Raw genomic sequence first — 22,583 nt, 5'->3', positions numbered from 1 at the left:
TCATATAAGGCTGGCGGTTCAAACCCACCAGCCACTCCTCGGAAGGAAGGTTGGGCAATCCTATTTCCGTAGTGATACTGCCTTGGAAACCCAAGGAGGGGTTGCTATGAGTCGGGGCTACTCGACGGCAAACAACTGCAACAAGTGTTACTCTAACAAAAATATCCCAAAATGGCATGGCTTGAACAAGCAGGAGTCTATTATCTTATTGTTTTGGGGGCTAGAAGTCTGAATTCAAAATATCGGGCTCTAGGAGCTCGGTGAGAGCCCCTCAACCTTGGGTTTCAGCTCTGCCTTCTGCTCCCAACGCACTGAAGCTGGAGGCTTTTCTTCACACAGGCAGCTGCTGGCTATTGAGATTGACAAACTCAAGGTCTGCAAGTAAAAAGGCACAGTCCCAATATTACCAAAAAACACATCAGGCCACAAACTCGAGTACAGAAGAAGTCCCAAGATTGACAGAGCATGGCAGGCTGCTGAACAATGACTTGGCTATGTGCAGGGTTCAAGCATGCCAAAAAGCTAGAGACCTTCCTCAAAGCTACTTCTTACAGACTGGAAGCAGACTACATCCCTAAAGCAGCTACTCTGCTGCTCAAGTAGATTCCATCATAGAATTGACCGGCAGTCTCACTATGGGGAATAAGTACATCCAGCTGCGCAGATACTCATCCAGGCCCCGCCAAGATGACACACAATCTTAACTACAACATACAATGAAAAAAATGTACGCACCCCTGACACTTTCTGATTTTTAACCACAGTCTTTTCAAGTGATTTTCTGCTGATCAATGTATACTTTCCTCATTAGTACATTTAAGTGTTCCAATATTCCCATTCTTTTCAATGTTATTAATAATTTGTGATGATCTAAACAATCATGTGCCTTTGCATAGTCAATAAAACACAGGTAAATATTTTTCCAGTATTCTTTGCTTTCAGCCAAAATCAATCTGACAACAAAGATAGCCCTCATTCCATATCCTCTTGAATCTGACTTAACTATCTTGAATTTCCCTGTCAATGTATGGCTATAGCCATTATTTAATTATCTTCAGCAAAATTTTAAATGAGTGTGACATTAATGATAATATTTGATTTTTTTTTTGCATGCTGTTCTATCGCATTCCTTTGGAATGGGCACAAATATAGATATCATCCAGTCTATTGGTTCAGGTACTTGTCTTCCAAATTTCTTGATATAAATGAGTAAATCCCTCCATTGACACATTCATTTGTTGAAGCATTTCAATGGATATTCGGTAAATTCTTGGAGGCTTGCTTTTAGCCAATTCCTTGAGCACAGATTGGACTACTTCCTTCAATAAATACCATTGGTTCTTGATCATAAACTACCTCTTTAAATGGTTGAATGTTGACCATTTCTTCTCACTTTGGTGATTCTGAGTATTCTTCCATCTTCTTTTAATGCTTTCTGCATGGCTCAATATTTTGCCCAGAGAATCCAATATTGTAAGTAGATGCTGGAATTTTTTCTTCAACTCTTTTGGATTGAGAAATACCATGCTTATCTTCTCCTTTGATTTTCTAACTCCAGGTCTTTGTACATTTCATTATAATACATTCTCTTCTCAAGCCACTTTTGATATCTTCTGTTCAGCTCTTTTATTTCAACATTACTTCCATTCTTTTTTTTTTTTTTTTTTTTAATATCTCACTTCAATTTTCAAGAATAGATTTGGTGCATTGAAGAGTAATAACCAGAGACCAGATGAGTTTGTGAGATTACATCAAGAACATCATGTATGAAGAAAACAAAAGATCACTAAAAAAGACAGAAAGGAAGAAATGACCAAAATGAATGTCAGAAGAGACTCTGAAAACTTGCTCTTGAACAGAGAGTAGCTAAAGAGAATGGAAGAACAAAGTAATAATTTGCGTGTTAATAATCTAACCTCAGGTTGGTAACACCCACATTTTACTTTGAGGTTATAATTCCAATTGGTTTTATGTGAGCTGAAAAGGCAGTGAATAGAGTTATTTTTATATGTAATAACTATGTAAATTTACCAATAATAATACTAGCAGAACCAATTTCTTGTCTCTGTGCTTTATGGATGAAAAGTAGCAAAACCTCTCTTTCAAAGGAATGTAAAATGTTTCCTGATAAAATTTAGTGGTCTCAGCTACACATATTTAGGGACAACTAGCTCCTTTGGATATTTGATGCCATATGTTGTGCCACTGCCTGAGAGAACCTTAAGTAGTCAGCTTTTGTCAAGGGGAAACATGGAAATTCATAGGTTAAGTATATATGAAATCAGTAGGTGCTTCAAGTTCTCTTCACTTTCAGCAAGCAAGATTGTATCATTTGCATATTGCAGGTGGTTAATGAGCCTTCCTCCAATCCTGAGACTATGTTCTTCTTCATGTAGTCCAGTTTCTCAGATTATTTGCTCAGCATACAGATTGGATAAATATGGTGAAAAATACAACCATGACACACGTTTTCCTGCTTTTAAACTTTGCAGAATATCCTTATTTGCAGAAAGTAAAGAGGACTTGAAACAGTTAGTAATGAAAATCAGAGATTATAGTCTTCAGTATGGATTATACCTCAATATAAAGAAAACAGAACTCCTCACAACTGGACCAATAAGCAATACATGAAGAATGGAGAAAAGATTGGAGTAGTCAAGAAGCTCATTTTATTTGGGTACACAAACAACACCCTGAAAGCAGCAGTCAAGAAATCAAATGACTTATTTCATTGGACATATATGCTGGAAAAAAAAGTCTCAAAATGTTCAAAGGCAAAGGTGTCACTTTGGGGACTAAAGTGAATCTGACCAAAGCTATGGTATTTTCAATCACCTCATATTCATTGAAAACCTGGACAAGGAATAAAGAAGAGTGAAAATAAAATAAATAAAAAATAAAACAAAAAGAAATTGATGCATTTGAATTATTGTGTTGGTGAAGAATAATTAGTATTTCATGGACAGCCAAAAGAATGAACCAATCTGTCTTGGAAGAAGTACAGCTAGAATGTTCCTTAGAAGCGAGGATGGCCAGACTTCATCTCACATATTTTGGTTATGTTATCAGAAGTGACCAGTCCCTGGAGAAGGACGTCATACTTGGTAAATCAGAGGATAAGTTAAAAAGAGGAGGGCCCTCAATGAGATGAATCAACACAGTGGCTTCAACACTGACTTCAAGCATGGCAACAATTTTGAGGATGGTGCAGGACTGAGCAGGCTTTCTTTCTGTTGTGCATAGGGTTGCTATGGGTTGGAATTGACTTGGCAGCACCTAGCAAAAACCAAATATATGAAATATGTGTAATTTTAGAGTGTGACAAATTCTGCTGTGGAGCTTAGAGAGACCATTCTGAGCATTCTTGTTACAGTCCTTAAGTTAACTATCCTATAACGTGTCTCTATAATTAGATTTGCATTATAGTATCTGTAATGCTTTTTTGTGTTACAGTATAGCCTTTTAATCATAACATGCTTGAAAATAAAAAGTATATGTTTAATAAAAACTTAAGAATTACATTTCATTTTTTTTCAAGAAGTCTGATGATGATTTGTATAATTTGCACATATCTGTTGACATTTATTAAACAATGAGATAAATAAAATGTTTTAGTGTAGAACTGCACATATGATTTTGACCTTTCAAAAGCAGATATCCAGGCCTTCTGGTTCCAAACATCTCAGGGTGAGTTTAAACCACCAATATCCCAGAGAGCTTAATGTTTGTGCTGCCCAGGGACTTCTTATCAAACAGATGACAGACAGAAGTAATATAACTGACAACATAATAATGAGGGTGCTGCCAGAGAGAAGCATTATCCTGTGCTTTAAAAGCTATTAGTTATTTTTATAGACTATATCCTGAATATGTAAGTCCTCGACTGCTAACCAAAAAGTTGATGGTATGACCCCACCAGTTACTCTGCAGGAGAGAACACCTGGTAATCTGCTCCTATAAATATTACAGCCTAGAAAATCCTATGGGGTAGTTTTGGGGCTGATAGAAATTGGAATCAAGTCTATGGCAACTAACAACAACTATATACTTGAAAGTAGTGATTTAGTATGGTTTACAGTAGAGGGCATATATGCCTAGCACTATTTAACCATAACTTTTCATTTAGATCAAAAGACTATTTTTTCTAAGTTAATACTTTTTTTTTTCCTGGTGGATATACCAACATGAATGCAAGAGCTTAGAGTTGTTGTCTCCATTAATTAAAAAAAAAAAAAACCTTGCAATTTGATACCTGTATTATCAGGTGATTCCAATAGAATATCAGGTACGTACCTGCAGTAATAATTACTTTCTTTTCCCCATTCTGAGAAATGGAATTAAATTTCACTTTTAGATGATGTGCTAGGTTGAAAACTGTCTCCCAAAACTCATAACCTGTGAATGTGACCTTATTTGGACATAAGGCCTTGAGACATGCAATCAAGCTAAAATGAGGTCATATTGGATTAGGATGAGACCTAATCCACTGTCTAGTGTCCTTGCAAGAAAAGATAAATTTGGGTACAAAAACAGAAACTTACAGAGGAAGTCAGAAATGCAATGATGGAGGTAGAAATTGAAGTGATGGAACTACAAGCCAAAGATCACAAAGGTGGTTAGTAATCACTAGAAGCTAGGAAGAGACAAGGAAGGATTTTTCTATAGGAACTTCTGACAGTAAGCAATAAGAGATAAGTTGATTTTGGATTTCTGTACTCAGGAACTGTGAATTTGTATTGTTTCAAGCTACCCACTTTGTAATAACTTTTTATAACAGCCATAAAAGACATACAGGTGGCCATACTATTGAAGGTAAAACATCTGCCATTATTGTGTATAATATCATAAGTGTTATGAAAGATTTCACATTAAAATTATGTTTTTATAGTGATAGTCTTCTTCTCCAGTCGTATTTTGAGTGTCTTCTGACCTGAAGGACTCATCTTCTGGCACTGTATCACAAAATGTTTCAGGGCTTTTCATAAAGTTTTCCAGTAATACACCAGACAGGGTTTCACTGCTGCTCATAAGGTTTATTATTATTATTATTATTATTATTTGAGTGAAAGTTTACAGAACAAATTCATTTTCCATACAGCAGTTCACATAAACTTTGTCTCATGACATAGACTATAATTTACCACAATGCAACAGCTTCCCTCTCACTCCTTCCCCATAGTTACTTCTTCCCTGTGTCTTTCCTTCCATACACTCCTGCCCCCTGAGCTGTCTCCCTGTGCATACACAACACTTCTTCCTCCCATGACTGTTCCCTCCAAGAAGTGTATCTACCTAGTGTAAATGTTCACCTCATATGCTTATCTTTTGTTTGGCTGGAAGCCACAGGTGTGGGTTCCATTCCAGATATGAAGGGCAGCTAGGGGCCATAGTCTTAGTGGTTCCATCAGGCTGTATCAGACCAGCAAGCCTGGTGTGATTATATCTGTTTTTGTTCTGGCTCTCACTTCTTTAGGATATAAACCTAGTAATGGAATGGCTGGGTCAAATGGTATTTTTAATTCCAACTTTTTAAGGAATTGCCATACATCTTTCTACAGTGGTTTCTACATTCCCACCAGCAGTGTACGAGAGTCCCAATCTCTCCGCATCCTCACCAGCATTTGTTATTTTCTGTCTTGTTGAACTTTGCTACTAGTGCTGGGGCAAGATGATATCACACTGTTGTTTTGATTTGCATCTCTAATTGCTAATGATAGTGAGGATTTCTTAATATGTTTGTCGGCCACCTGAATATCCTCTTTGGTGAGGTGTCTATTCATGTCTTCTGTCAATTTTTTAATTGGATTATTTGTCTTTTTGTTGTTGAGGTGTTGGCATTTTCTACAAATTCTAGAGATGAGTCCCTTCCTTGTCAGATAGGTGACTTCTGAATATTTTTTCCCAATCTGTAGGTTCTTTTTTAACTCTTTTGGAGAAGTCTTTGGAAGCACATAAAAATTTAATTTTTAGAAGGTCCCATTTATCCAGTTTACCTTCTGCTGTTTGTGCATTTGGGTTGTGCTTGATAGTCTTTTTGTGCCATATATTCGGACCCCTAAATTTGCCCCTAGTTTTTCCTTGAGGAACTTTATAGTTTTCAGTTTAACATTTAAGTCTTTGATCCATCTGGAGTTATTTTTTGTGTATGGTATGAGGTACAGATCTTGTTTCATTTTTCTGCTAATGGATATCCAGTTTTCCCAGCACTATTTATGAAACTAACATTCTCTTCTCCATTTAATGGATTTTGGACCTTTGTCAAAGATCAGCTGACCAAAGGTCGATGGATCTATTTCTGGGTTCTCCATTCTATTCCATTGGTCTATGTGTCTCTCATTATACCAGTACCAGGCACTTTTGACTACTGTGGCTGTATAGTAGCTTTTGAGATCTGGCAGTATGAGACCTCTTACTTTGTTCTTCAATATCTGAGGTCTCTTTCTTTTCCAAATCAAGTTAGTGATTGGTTTCTCCATATCCTTTAAGAATGTTGATAGGATCTGGATTGGGATTGCATTGAATGTATAGATTCCTTTAGGTACAATTAACATTTTCATAATGTTTAATCTTCTTATCCACAAGCATGGTATACTCTTCCATTTACGTAGATATCTAATGATTTCTTAAAGTAGTCTTTTATAGTTTTCTTTGTACAGGTCTTTTGTGTCCCTGGTAAGATTTATTCCTAAGTATTTTATTTTTTGATAGCTATTATAAATGGTATTGATTTCTTTATTTCTTTTTCAGCAATCTCTTTGCTTGTGTAGAGGAATCCAACTGATTTTTGGATGTTGTTATGTATCCTGCCACGATGTTATATCTCTCAATTAGCTCCAGTAGATTTTTCACTGAGTGTCTTGGATTTTCATATTTGAAGAACACAGTCTGCAGTATGGATTACATCTCAGTATAAAGAAAACACAAATCGTCACAACTGAACCAATAAGCAGCATCATGATAAATGGAGAAAAGATTGAGGCTGTCAAAGAATTCACATTGTTTGGTCCTACAATCAATGCCAATGGAAGCAACAGTCAAGACATTACATGACGTGTGGTACTGGGCAGGTCAGCTGTGAAGGAACTCTTTCAAGTGCTGAGGAGGAAGGATGTCTCCTTGAGAATTAAGGTGCGCCTGACAAAAGCCATGATATTTCCAATTGCCTTGTATGCATGTGAGAGCTGGACAATGAATAAGGAAGACCAAAGAAGAGCTGATGTTTTTGAGTTGTGGTGCTGGCAAAGAATGCTGAAAGTACCATGGACTGCTAAAAGAACAGATATGTCCTGGAGGAAGTGCACCCAAAATGTTCCTTGGAAGCGAGAATAGCCAGACTTTGTCTCACCTTCTTTAGTCATGTTGTCAGAAGGGACCATTCCCTGGAGAAGGATGTCATGTTTGGTAAGATGGAGGGTCGAAGAAAGAGGGGAAGGCCTTCAAGGAGATGGATTGACACAGTGGCTGCTATGATGGGATCAAGTATAGCAGGGATCATGGAGCGGCACGGGATAGAGAAGTGTTTTGTTCTGCTATGTGTGGGGTTGCTATGAGTTGGAAATGACTCGCCGGCACCAAACAACAACAACGACTTGGGTTTTCTAGGTATAGGATAATGTCATCAGCAAAAAACAATAGTTTGACTTCCTCCTTACCAATTTCAAAGCATTTGATTTCCCTTTTTTGCCTTACTGTCCTGGCTCGGACTTCCAATACAATGTTGAATAGAAGTGGTTATAGGGAACATCCTTGTCTGGTTCCTATTCATATGGAGAATGGTCTCATTCTCTCTCCATTGAGAATAATGTTGACTATTGGTTATGCATAGATCCCTTTATTATATTGAGAAATGCCCCTTCTCTTCTTATTTTGCTGAGAGTTTTGATCAGAAATGGGTGTTGGATTTTATCAACTGCCTTTTCTGCATTGATTGCTATGATCATGTGTTTCTTTTCCTTTGCTTTATTTATGTGGTGGAGGACATTGATTGCTTTTCTAATATTGAAGCTTCCTTGCACACCTAATATGAACCCCACTTGGTCTGGTTTTAACAAATTCCCTTGATTTCTGCTTATCTGGAAATCTCCTAATTTCACCATCACAATTGAGGGACAATTTTCTGGGTATATAATTCTTGGTTGGACATTTTTCTCTCTCAAGGTTTTATATATATCATCTCATTGCCTACTTGATTGGATGGTTTCAACTGAGAAATCAGAACTTATTTTTATTTGTTGTCATTTGTAAGTAACTTTTTGTTTTTCCCCTGCTGCTATTAGGATTCCTTTTTTGTCTTTGTTTTTGATGAGTTTGATGATGGTTTACGTTTTGGTGATTTTCTTTTGTGGTCTATTATGTTTTGGGTTTGTTGTACTTCCTCAATGGACATATTCTCATCTTTCATCATATCATAGAAGTTCTCTTTCAACAAATCTGGGACAATTTTCTCCATGGTTTTCTTTTTCTCTTCCTGTTCTGGAATTTGATTAAATGTAGGTTATTCTTTTTGATGTTATCTCACATGAACCTTAGGCTTTCTTCCTCTTGTTTTGACATTTTTTTCTGATTGAGCCCTTCCCAAAGAAATATTCAGGTATTTGTCTTCAATCTCATTAATTCTGTCTTCCATTGATTCAATTCTACTCTTTTGCCCTTTCAATGTGTTATCTATTTCTTAAAATTTAGTATTAATCTTGTGGATTTCTATCTGTAGATTTTGTATCATTTCTAATTTTTCATTTATTTTGTCATTTTGTTTTGTATTCTCTTCTGAAATTGTTCTAGGGTATTGTCTGTGTTTTCCTTAATTTTGTCAGTGTTTTCCATTATTTGTCTCTCAATCCTTTGAAGATACCTAAATGTAATTCTTTTGAATGCCTTATCAGGGAGTTCCATTGCTGCTTCTTCCTTAGGGATGTTCTAAGTCTGTATTCTGCTCCCTTGTTTCTGCCACTTTATCTTTTTTCTTTGTGTGGACTGTGATTGTCTGCTGTTTCTGAGACATTGTGACATTGTTGTATTTATATCTCTGTTAACTGTTCATGAGGAGCAGTAACGGTGAGTCAGGCTCTTCTTGGTGATTGATTGTTTATTGTTGGGCAGTTGATGTAGAAGAAAGTGGTGGCTCTCACTCAATAAGTGGAGCAGGAAGTATGGGTGTGGTTCTGTGGTATGGTTGCCGTATTCCATGCAGTTAGACAATAACAATGGAAAAATCATCAAAAAAGTAAAAGCAAGTGGACAAAAAACACATGGCATAAGCACACAGGAACAATCACCAAAAATAAGAAAAAAGAAAATAAAGTGCAATATCTGGAAAGAGGGCAATAAGAGAAAAAAGACAAAGTAAGAGAATAATGAAGAAATCATGGGAAAAATGCAAAAAGGAAAACAAGGAACAGAGTTAACAAAAAGAAGGGAAAAAAAATGGGAACCAAGAATAGGGAAGAGAGAAAAATCCAAAAACTAGAACCTGGGAAGGGAAGAATAAAGAATAATAATAAAAAGGAAAATAATAATTATAATTTTAGAACAGACAAAAACAAACAAACAAAAAAAAGTGGGGGTGGAATCTGTGCAGGGTGGGGCAGGGCACCCAGGGTCCATCGGAACACATAGACTGTGATGGAATTCCTGCCAACTTAGAGGGTGGGTGGGAGTGAGGGATGTGTGCACCTCTATTCACCAAGACAGTGTGGGGTTTAAGAGTAACAAGGGGAATATTTCACCTTTCCAGGAGTTGATATCTGGAATGCCCTGTGGAGCTTATTCTTAAGTACCTGGAATCTGGGAGAAAGCTGTTGCTTTAAATATCCAAAATGGTCAAACCACTAGTAAACTTTCAAAATGGCTGTGCCATCTGGACAGACAAAAGTCCACAGCTCAGCCCACCTTCCTCTTCGCTGCTTCCCCTTTTATTCACCTGCCACCAGTGCAGTACTCTGTGCAGTCCCTGGGTAGTAGGGCTGATTTTTAGGTTAATTCTTAGGTCCTCCCACCACTTGGAAATATACAAGCTATCTGTGCCATCAGGATCACTGCCAGACTGCAGTTCTGTATGTCTCCCTTTTTTGGTGCTTTCATGCAAATTCTTCTACTAGTTGGAGTTTATCTCACTTCTATATCCTTCCCTTCAAAGTTCAGGGCTCCAGGATTATCTTCTGTATCTGTATTAATTGGTTTCCCTTTTCTTTGTTTAAACGGGTCTGTGCAGTCTTTCTCCTTATTCTGCCATCTTACTGGAACTTCTTTACTGCTACTCATAAGGTTTTCACTGGCCAATTCTTTCAGAAATGGATGGTGTCTTCTTTCTTCCGAGCCTGTCCTAGTCTGGAAGTTCTGCTAAAACCTGTCCACTACGGGTAACCCTGCTGGTATTTGAAACACTGGTGGCATAGCCTACAGCCAAAGACCTCTTTCTAGTGCTGAAGAGCAAAGATATCACCTTGAAGACTAAGATGCATCTAACCCAAGCCATGATATTTTCAATTGCCTCATATGCATGTGAGATCTGGACAATGACTAAGGAAAACCGAAGAAGAGTTGATGCTTTTGAGTTGTGGTGTTGGTGAAGAATGTTGAGAATACCATGGACTACTAAAAGAACTAACAAATCTGTCCTGGAAGAAGGGCAGACAGAATGCTCCTTGGAAGTGAGAATGGTCAGAATTTGTCTCATCTACTTTGGTCATGTTGTCAGAAGGGAACATTCTCTGGAGAAGAATGTCATACTTGCTAAGGTGGAGGGTCCACAAAAGAGGGGAAGGCCCTCAAAAACATCGATTGACACAGTGGCTGCAGTAATAGGGTCAGGTATAGTAGGTATCATGAGGCTGGCATAGGACTGGGCAGTGTTTTGTTCTGCTGTACATATATTTTCTATGAGTCAGAGATGACTCAACAGCACATAACAACAAAAACAACATATAATGTATACATATATGGTGGAGCATTGCATTACACCAAAAATCTTTTTTATTAAATCGGAAAACTTAGAATTGGTTTTGTTAAGAATGTAATTCAAATTTTTCAAACAAGTTGTCATATTCTACCAGCCAGAAAAGACACTTGATTGGCAAAATTCTACAAATATTTTTATATAATCCTTTAGAATAAGTAAAATTTTGATAAGCATGGTTGTTTAAAAGTTATAGAGTTGAAAGTATTCTCATATATTGCTTGTGGAGTGCAACATAGTCCAACCAGTATATTAAATCTGTTTTCAATCTCTAATAATGTTGTACAAGCATCTACATTGTGATCTACTAGTTTCACTAGGATTGTAGTTAATTACCTTAATATGGCCGCTTTAGCCATGGTCTTTCTGCTTCCACAAAACGATTGGGTGAAACTACACAAATAAGTTGTTGAGGCCCACCAAGGGGATTGGGAAGCCTGCTAATAATGTAAATAAAGTACAAGGAATGCTTATGTGTGTGGGTCTATGCAAAAAAAGGTGTATGGAACCCTAAAGATGGATTGGTCAGTTTTGACATCCAATTCCAGAGGCAGAGGGAGGGAATCTAGTTACCATCAAGAAGAAGAAGAATCAGGAATGGAGTACATATTTTGGACCTTTGGTCCTTTCAGTGAAAGCTTCCTAGATTCAAGAGACAGAGAGCTGTAACACAAGAGACACTGTGAGGCAGCAAGGTATAGCAGCAGGTAATTTGTTGCAACAGAACTGGAAGACCAGCATGAGATGGTGCAGTGAGCTTCTAGAGAGTAAGAGTGCTGTGTGCCTTCAGGCAGGAGACTTCCTGGTGGAGTAGGGTGACTCTGGTAGCTAAAGATGCTTGTAACACTTGCCAGAGCAGGGCTGTGGTCAGGCTGAGGGACTGAGGGGCCAAGGGGCCCAGAGGCCTAGGGGCCCAGGGGCTAAGAGCCAAGAGATATGCTTGTTGGTAGGCATAGCTCAAAAGCTGTCCTGACTGAAGAACTAACTATATCCTGAGTGATTCTTTGTCCTGAATTGTAACCTGCTATTTCCATAATACACTCCAAAGCTGTGAATATAGTCTGTGGATTTTGTGTGGCCATTGCAACAAATTATCAAGCTGAGCAGAGAAGTAGAGAGTGCTATGGGAGGGACTGCTGGTGTCAGAATTGGTAAAAAGGTTGGAGAGAAGAGATATGGCTGATCTCCACCTCATAAGAATCATCAGCTTTGGGCTGATGCTGATGAACTTGATTCTCTTATGACCCTTTGAAGTTAGAAGTTGGATGCCACTGAAACATGTTTATATACTCTGAGTATATATTTAAAGACCTCTGATTGCACAGTGATGAAAGTATTCAGATGCTAACCAAAAGGTTGCAAGTTCAAACTGACCAGTCACTCCGTGGTAGAAAGATGAGGCACCCTGCTTTCACAAAGATTTACAGCCTTGGTAACCCTTTGAGATAATTCTACTCTGTCCTATAGAGTTACTATGAGTTGGAATTAAATCAATGGTAGTCCATTTGTTTTATAAGTATATATTTAAGAGAGATGTGTGAATATATCTTTTCTAAAAGACTTGTGAAATAATCTTACAAGATAATTTTCTTAAGAGCCAAAACTGTAAACAACCTAAATGTCCAAGAGAATAAGTTAAAACAATAAAGTGGTAGATTCATACAGAAATTCCATTCTGCAAAAAAAAAAAAAAAAGAAGATGCAAGTAAGGTGAATGACTAGCACTACATATTCTTGAGTAAAGATAAACAAAAATAAAGAATTAAATAAATACAGACAAAAAAAAATACATGATTCTCTTGTTATGAGGCACAATAGTAGGTATTAGTAACCTATGTTGATACAAATCATAATAGTGACTGTCATTGGTAGGGAGAAGATTGACTGGAATGGGGTCTAGGGACTGATAGAATATTTTATGTCTTTATATGGAGATGAGTGCACATGACATATATACATGTCAAAAGTAATTGAATTGTATAGTAAATATTTGTACATTCCTGTACACACACACACACACATATATATATAATTTTCCATAATAGGAAAAATTATAAATGCTCAATAAATATTAATTATTACAATAAAAATGCACATACATTATCTGGTAAAACTTCTTTTTTTTTTCTTATTGGGGAAAAAAAAAACCCTTAATGATCATATCTAATTCATATTGCTTGGTTCTACAATCGATGCCAATGGAAGCAGCAGTCAGGACATTAGATGATGTGTTGTTGTTGTTGTTTGTTGTTGTTTGCCGTCGAGTCAGCCCCGACTCATAGTGACCCCTCCTTGGGTTTCCGAGGCAGTATCACTAGGGAAGCAGGATTGCCCAACCTTCCTTCCGAGGAGTGGGGGGGGGGTGTGAACCACCAGCCGTCTGGTTAGCAGGCAAGTGTCTTAGCCACTATGCTACCAGAGCTCCTAGATGATGTGTAGCATTGGGAATGTCAACCCCAAAGGAACTGTTTCAAGTGCTGAGGAGCAAGGATGTCTCCTTGAGGACTAAGATGCACCTGACACAAACCATGATATTTCCAATCGTCTCATATGCATGTGAGAGCTGGACAATGAATAAGGAAGACCGAAGAAGAGTTGATGCTTTTGAGTTGTGGTGCTGGTGAACAATGCTGAAAGTACCATGGACTGCTAAAAGAACTAACAGATCTATCTTGGAGGAAGTGCACCCGAAGTGCTCCTTGGAAGCGAGAATGGCCAGACTTCATCTCATCTACTTTGGTCATGTTGTGAGAAGGAATCATTCCCTAGAGAAGGATGTCATGCTTGGTAAGGTGGAGGGTCGACGAAAGAGGGGGAGGCCTTCAAAGAGATGTATTGACACAGTGGCTGTGATGATGGGCTCAAGTATAGCAGGGATCATAGAGCTGGTGCGGATCAGGCAATGTTTCCTTCTGCTGTGCATGGATGGGGTTGCTATGAGTTGGGAAATGACTCGGTGGCACCTAACAACAACAATGATAGTATCCAGACAAAGATGGCTAAAAAACTTACTGTATTAATTTTACCTGTACTGTTGTTGTTGTTGTTATGTGCCGTCGAGTCGGCCCCGACTCATAGCGACCCCTCCTTGGGCTTCCGAGGCAGTATCACTACGGAAGTAGGATTGCCCAACCTTCCTTCCGAGGAGTGGCTGGTGGGTTTGAACCGCCAGCCGTCTGGTTAGCAGGCAAGTGTCTTAGCCACTATGCTACCAGAGCTCCTGTACTAGAAGTAATTATTCTCTTGATGTTATTTTTTACATAATCAGTTAATCAGAAAACATATCCTTTTAAAACTTGACTTTTGTGTGCATGGATACATGTAATTTTATTTTCAAAATGTTTTAAATATAATTATATATGACCGACAATATTTTAAAATATTTGGTTAATTTAACTCTCAAAAGTATAAAGATTTGGACAATAAATTATAGCATTATCCTATTTCTAACACTATCATTTGATTCACCAATGTTCTTTGAGGTAAATCACATTATATATATTTTACTTCTGGAAAATTAGGCTCAGAGAAGATAAATTACTTCCCCCAAATTACCATAATCTGCAAAGTTTTTCCGTGTCAGTTGGGATAAAACTCGGAGAAAATGTTGATACTTATACACAATTCAGCTTGATTCAGAAATTTCTTTCTACTGACACATGGTTCTTGTGTTTCTTTTATAATGAATTCTTTCTGGATTCACTAACTCATTTAATAACAAACTTTTGTTTGGAGACTGCTTGATATCAGACTCAGAGTTTAGGGCTATTTCTTAGCAGAATCCCAAAGTCTAATGAAGAAAACAAAAGGATGAATTACAGTATAAAATGAGATGTTCTATGGTGGAGGTGTGGCAAATACTATGGGTACACATAGAAGAGAATGGCTAATCTTTACAGCAAGTTGAGTCTAGAGAAAGAAGTAAAGATTCAGTAATGATTAATTATTAATCTCCATATTAGTACTTTCTCTTATTTATTTGATTTTTACAGTAAGATGTAACATACAAATTGAAGAGTGCATGAAACATATAGGTACACTTAAAAATAATCATAGATGCCTAACTATTGACCAAGTTAAAACATACAACATATTAATGGATATTTAGATGTTGTCAAGATCCCAATCTTGATTTTCCAGAATCTTGTGAAAATATTTTTTCTTTTTCTTAAATATTGTTTTAACATCTATGTATCTCTGAAGAATATATTATTATTATTATTGCCTACTTTTTAAGATTTTATGGCTGGAAGCATACCAAAGTATAAAGGTGCCATTTTGTTAGACTTTGCCACTCACTTTGGGATAGGTCCATGGAAATACCCATCAATTTCACCTTCCACACCTGACAGTATTACTGTGAATTATCATCATTACCATCCATGATGATTTGTTGAGAGCATGCCCGACTCCCAACAAGAGAAAATTTGCAATATGGAAAATAAATAGCATTTGTTCTAAAAGATGGTTTTGTACAGAGGAAAAATCCACCATCTTAATTTCCAAAGGGTTTACTTCCATGGAGTAGTTACAATTACCTTGATAATAACAACTTAGTTGTTGTTGTTGTTATGTATATGTGTTACATTTTTAATACTATGCAAACTGGCAGGAAACTAAGAGATGAAAACAGGAGGTTTTCTTTCCTTAGTCCAGGAAATAGTTTTTCAGCAGAGAAGAGCCAATCATGATTTTTTCTCTTTTTGTAATGGGTATAAGAGCCTTTATTATCACCTTGAGTATAAAAATATCTGAAGATACAGATATTTCCAATGAAAAATTATGAATGGAGATGCAATTAGTCAATTACCATGGGCCAACCAAACCTGGAAAAATGAAAACCCTAATTACAGCCAAACTTCTTTATGCACCTTTCTTAAGTTAAGGACACACACATACACAAACATACACAGATCTGAAGGTTTGACCAGATAGAAAACTGACTATTTGACATTATGGGTGTTGACTTCATTGTTGTTGTTGTTGTTATGTGCCGTTGAGTCGACCCCAACTCATAGCGACCTCTCCTTGCGTTTCCGAGGCAGTATCACTACGGAAGTAGGATTGCCCAACCTTCCTTCCGAGGAGTGGCTGGTGGGTTTGAACCGCCAGCCTTCTGGTTAGCAGTCAAGTGCTTTAGCCACTATGCTGCCAGAGCTCCTGTTGACTTCATTAGTATTATGTAATTGCCTCACTTAAACTTGAGTGGTTTATCCATAAACTCAGCAGATACCTTGTCTTTCTGAAAACATTGTAAAGTCTTATGATAGTAATATTAATTTGAATATTCCATTATTAAAGGAGAGAAAAAGGCCAGGGGGACTGGGACAGAGCAAGGAGATAGCCACAGGGATCCAGGTGAAGGGAGGTAAGCCAGGCCATGCTTCACAGGTAGTAAGGTGGGAAAGCAGGGAAAAGGAGAGGAAAAAGGCCAGGGGGGCCAGGACAGAGTGAGGGGGAAGCAGTAGGGATCCAGGTAAGGGTAAGTTGGAGAGATTTTGAACAGCTAAGGGAGACAAACTTGTCTGTCGGCTGTGACCCTTGAGGCTGTGCCATTGGTGTTCCAAACCCATTGGGGTGTATATGGTACACAGGTTTTGGCATGGTTTGCAGACTGAGATAGACTAGGAAGAAAGAAGAAGCCATCCACTAATCATACAATTGGCCAGGAAAAACTTTATGAATAGCAGAGAAACACTTTGCAACTTTATGAATAATCTGGAAACATTGTCCAATGCAGAGGAGGAAGATGAGTCACTTAGGTTCGAAGACTCTCAAAATAGGACTGGGAAAGTGCTGCATCATAAAAGTAAAACCAGCCTTACTCATATGGATGAGATAAAGCTTTCAAGATAGCCATGTGCTGACGTGGCACAACTCAAATTGAGTAGAAACAGCTGCAAACATCTGTTAATCGGAACATGGAATGTACGAAGTATGGATCTAGGAAAATTAGAAGTTCTCAAAAATAAAATGGAATGCATAAAGATTGATATCCTAGGCATTAGTGAGCTGAAATGGACTGGTTTTACTCATATTGATTCAGGCAACAATATGATCTATTATGCTGGGAATGACAGTTTGAAAAGGAATGGCGTGGCATTCATTACCACTAAGGATGTTTCAAGGTCTGTCATCAAGTACAATGCTGTCAGTGATAGGATCATATCCACATGCCTACAAGGAAGACCAGGTAATACAACTATTATTCAAATTTATATACTAAACACCAAAGCCAAAGATGAGGAAATTGAAGATTTTAACAACTTCTGCAGTCTGAAATTGACTGAACATGCAATCAGGATGTGTTAATTAGACTGATGACTGGGATGCAAAAATTGGAAACAAAGAAAAATCACTGCTGGTTGGAAAATTTGGCCTTGATGACAGAAATAATGCTGGAAATCACATGGTAGAATTTTGCAAGACCAACGACTAATTCATTGCAATTATCTTTTTTCAACAACACAAACCACAGCTTACATGTGGACTTCACCAGATGGAACACACAGGAATCAGATTGACTACATCTGTAGCTAGAGGCAATGGGAAAGCTTAGTATCTTCAGCCAAAACCAGGCCAGGAGCTGATTGTAGAACAGACCATCAACTGCTCATATATAAGTTCAACTTGAGTTAAAGACAATTAAAACAAGTCCATAAGAGTCAAAATATGGCTCTCCTGAATTTAGAGACCATCTAAAGAATAGATTTGATGCATTGAACACTAATGACCAAAAACCAGAAGAATTGTGGGATGACATCAAGAGCATCCATCATACATGAAGAAAGCAAGAGGTCACTAAAAAGACAACAAAAGAAAAGAAGACCAAAATGGATGACAGAAGAGACTCTGAAACTTGCCCTTGAGTGGACAGTACCTAAAGCAAATGGAAGAAATGACAAGATAAAAGAATTGAACCAAAGATTCAAAGAACAGCTCAAGAAGACAAAGCCAATTACTATAATGAAATGTGCAAATACCTAGAATTAGAAAACGAAAAGGGAAGAACAGGCTTGACACTTCTCAACTTGAAAGAACTGAGAAAAAAAATTAAGCCTCGAGTTTCAATATTGAAAGATTCTATGGGCAAAATACTGAATGATACAGGAAACATCAAGAGAAGATGGCAGGAATACACAGAGTCACTGTACCAAAAACAACTGGTCGATCTTCATCCATTTCAGGAAGTGGCGTATGATCCAGAATCAATGGTACTGAAGGAGGAAGTCAAAGCTGCAATGAAAGAATTGGCAAAGAACAAGGCTCCAGGAATTGATGGAATACAGATTGAGATATTTGAACAAACAGATGCTCCATTGGGGCACACACTCGGTTATGCCAAGAGATTTGGAAGACAGCTACCTGGCCAACTGACTGGAAGAGATCCATATTTGTACCCATTCCAAAAAAGGTGATCCCACAGAATGTGAAAATTATAGAACAATATCATTAATATCACATGCAAGTAAGATCTTACTGAAGATAATTCAAAAACATTTGCAGCAGTATATTGACAGAGAACTTCCAGAGGTGCAAGCTGGATTCAGAAGAGGACATGGAACAAAGCATATCATAGTTGTTGTCAGATGAATCTTAGCTCAAGGCAAAGAATACCAGAAAGATGTTTACTTGTGTTTTATTGACCATGCAAAGGCATTTATTGGGTGGATCATGACAAATGATGGATAACATGGAGAAGAATGGGAATTCCTGAACACTTGATTGTACTCATAAGGAACCTGTACATTGACCAGGAGGCTGTCATTTGAACAGAAAAAGGGAACACCACATATTTTAAAATGAAGAAGGAAGTGTGTCAGGGTTGTATCTTTTCCTCATACTTATTCAATATATATGTTGAGCAAATAATCCGAGAAGCTGGGCTATATGAAGAAAAGCATGGCATCAGGATTGGAGGAAGAATCATTAATAACTTGAGATACGCTGATGATACAACTTTGCTTGCTGAAAGTGAGGATGACTTAAGGCACTTAGTGATGAAAATTGAAGAATACAGTCTGCAGTATGGATTACATCTCAATATAAAGAAAACAAAAATCCTCACAACTGGACCAATAAGCAGCATCACAATAAATGGAGAAAAGTTTGAGGTTGTCAAAAAATTCACATTGCTTGGTTCTACAATCAACACCAATGGGAGCAGCAGTCAGGACATCAGACAATGTATAGCACTGGGCAAGTTAGCTGCAAAGGAACTCTTTTAAGTGCTGAGGAGCAAAGATGTCTCCTTGAGGACTAAGGTGCACCTGACACAAGCCATATTTTCAATTGCCTCATATGTATGAGAGCTGGAGAATGAATAAGGAAGATCACAGAAGAGTTGATGCTTTTGAATTGTGGTGCTGGCAAAGAAAACTGAAAGTACCATGAACTTCTAAAAGAACTAACAAATCTGTCCTGGAAGAAGTGCAGCTCCTTGGAAGCAAGAATGGCCAGACTTCGTCTCACCTACTTTGGTCATGTTACCACAAGGGACCGTTCCCTGGAGAAGGACATCATTCTTGGTAAAGTGGAGGGTCAACAAAAGAGGGGAAGGCCTTCAACGAGATGGACTGACACTGTGGCTTCAATGATGGGCTCAAGCATAGCACGGATCATGGCGCTGATGCAGGATCAGGCAATGTTCTGTTCTGCTGTGCAGTGGGTAGCTATGAGTCGGAAATGACTCGATGACACCTAACAACAACAACAACATTATTAAAATTGTTCTGAAGTGAAGGACTGGTAAGATTCTAAATATAACTGCAACAATAATCACTCAAGTAATTATAGAGAGAATGTCAGATGTGTTAAAATATCTCTTTACTATAAAGTATTTGTAAGTCTAAAACATAAGCAAAAGTATAATGAAATAATGTTATGGATAATATCTAAGAAAACAATAATGAGTAAAATAATATATTGTTATTTGCATAATTGCTTACATTTGAGTTTCTTGGGTGCTCTGGTGCACTAGGTAAAGAAAGCATATTGTAAAAACCACAGATTGAAACAAAACATTGTTACATAACTTATTTGTTATTGTTTTATTTAACTTTTTTTTTCTTATTTGTAATTTGGGTGAAAGTTTAAAGAGAAAATTTATTTTCCATACAACAGTCCATACAAATTTTGTTTTGTGACATTGACTAAAATCTCTGTAATGTAACAGCTTTCTTTCCTGTTCCTCTCTGCAGTTACCTTTTCCCTGTGTCTTTCTTTCCTATGATTTCTTGCCCTCTGAGCTATCTCCCTGTGCAAATGTCCTTCTGATTTCCCTTCTTCTAAAAAGTGTACCTACCTGGTGTAAATGCTCACCTTATATGTCTGTCCATTGTTTGGCTAGAAGCCACAGGAGTAACTTCAATTCCAGACCTAAATGGTCACTAGGGTCCATAGTTTCAGGGGTTTCACCAATCTCTATCAGATCAATAAGCATGTGGTTTTTTTTTTTTTTTTTTTTTTGACTTAAACATATAGGGATTTATTCTCTTAAACTTTCTAAAGTTAGACGTCTGAGTTCAAAATGCCAGCTCTATGGTCTGGGTAAAGGCCCAAAAGGCCCCTTGACTTTGGCTTCAGCTCTGCCTCTTTGTCCTGGTCAACTGCAGCTGAAGGCAGCATGGTCTTTTTTATGATTTTGAGTTTTGTTCCACATTTTTTTTTCTCAATCTATCCAGAATCTCCTATTGTGATCCCTCTCCAAGTGGTTGTCACTGGCAACCAGGCACCATATAGTTCTTCTGGTTTCAGTGTCAGGTAGGCTGAGATTCACATGGTCTACTAGTCCCTAAATGTTTCCATGTATCTTTGATATTCTTCATTCTTCTTTAGTCTGGAAAAGGAGTGACTAATTGTAGTATCTTAGATGGTCACTTACAAGTTTTTAAGACTCCAGTAACTACTCACCAAAGTAGGATGTAGAGTAATTTTGTGTGTCTAGTATGTTACGCCAATTGAGCTTGATGTCCCCCTGGAACAAGAGCCCATGTGGACCCAGACAAGATGTCTGACTGTGGCTAATAAGTTATCATGACTTTGCCCCATTAGCTCTATTATATATGTGGGCATTATTATAGCATATAAAAATACATATATAGAAATATTGTCTGCCAAACTTATATATGGTCATGGGTATATTCCGTTTTACTTGTTAGTATGAAGAGTCATTTTGGTGAGACATTATATGGATAACACATTTTATGGTATTATTATGATAATGCAAGGAGCCTTGGTTCAAAGCCACCAACCACTCTGTGGGAAAAAGATGAGCAATCTAGTTCTGTATAGATTTACCACCTTGGAAACCCAATGGGGGTTACTATGAGTTGGAATCAACTCGATGGCAGTGGATTTGGTTTTTAGTATTACAAGGATATGAGAGGGCACCAGTTGCTCTCTCACCATCTATGTGGGAGAACTGTGTTCTGCTTTCTGCTTTTAGCCAATCCATCTCACGAGCAGCCACCATCATCCTCTGTTAGTGGAGATTTTCACATCACTGTGATGTCGAGCATGTTGTGATGCTGTGATGCTGACCTGCTAATCTAGTTGTGAAAGTCAGAAAATGAAAACCTTATGGATCACAATTGTCTGGTCTACAACCACTCATGAGGATGGCACAGGAAAGGAAGTGTTTTGTTCTGTTAATTGTCAGAGCATGAGGACGTAAAAGTGTTCATGAGATCTTTAATCAAAAATAAAATATTGAGAACATTTAACTTTAACACGTTTTAGTTTTGGTTTCTTTTCATTAAATTTCATATAACTTGTTTGGAAATCTAAACGGGGCAGGAGTTCCATTCTCCTAAGGAAGCGAATGTTTCTGTTATCCAGCTGGCTTCCTTTGAACTCTGAGTTTTTCTGTAAAATTCTAGAAGCCATGTTCATTGGGTTTTTCACTGTGATTTAGTTGAACATAAGATAACTGTACTCAAACCAAAAATCTACTCTATTTCCAGTGAGTGCTTACAGGAAGAAAACTGCAAAACACATAAAATATAATTTCAGAGTAGTTTCTGGAATGCTCTTCTTTTCATGGTTGAAAGATTTGTCATGGTTTAAGAGCTTGCTTTTCTCCATCACTAGTCTTCACAACAAAACAAGTCTTCACATGATTATTGTTAATCAGCAGACTGGTAAAAATTTGTCCTTAACAAAATTTTTAAGTTCTGGCAAAAAGTGTTCTTTTTCAACTTCAAAATCTTACTTCTACTGTCAGTGTAATGTATAGTTTCCTTGATTGCATATTCCTGGTTCCCTACCTTCATTCCAGCCCATCACATGCTTATTTTTTAATGGTCACTATATGTATTTGATCTCATCATATGTGTGTGTGCTTATCTTTGAATAATATACAATCATGGCAATGATCCTGTTAGCATAGTAGTAATAATAAAATTAGAAAACATCTGCTAAGTAAAATTTTCACTCTGTTTTATCATTTAAATGTTAAATTATCACTTGAGCTGACTGTGGTTATTTATGTTATGTTTTCATTTGTTGTACTGACAACATTCCCTACTGTTTTTTGTTTTACTTTCATAAATATTTTGCTAAAAAAATGGGAAAACATAAATGATGATTTTACCCTAATATCATGAAGCCAGTGAATTTTATATTGGCT

The sequence above is a fragment of the Orycteropus afer genome, unplaced genomic scaffold (genome assembly GCF_000298275.1).
Source record: "Orycteropus afer afer isolate SDZICR_OR568_19922 unplaced genomic scaffold, OryAfe1.0 scaffold00418, whole genome shotgun sequence".
In the NCBI taxonomy this organism is placed as follows: domain Eukaryota; kingdom Metazoa; phylum Chordata; class Mammalia; order Tubulidentata; family Orycteropodidae; genus Orycteropus; species Orycteropus afer.
This window is presented reverse-complemented; position numbering follows the sequence as displayed.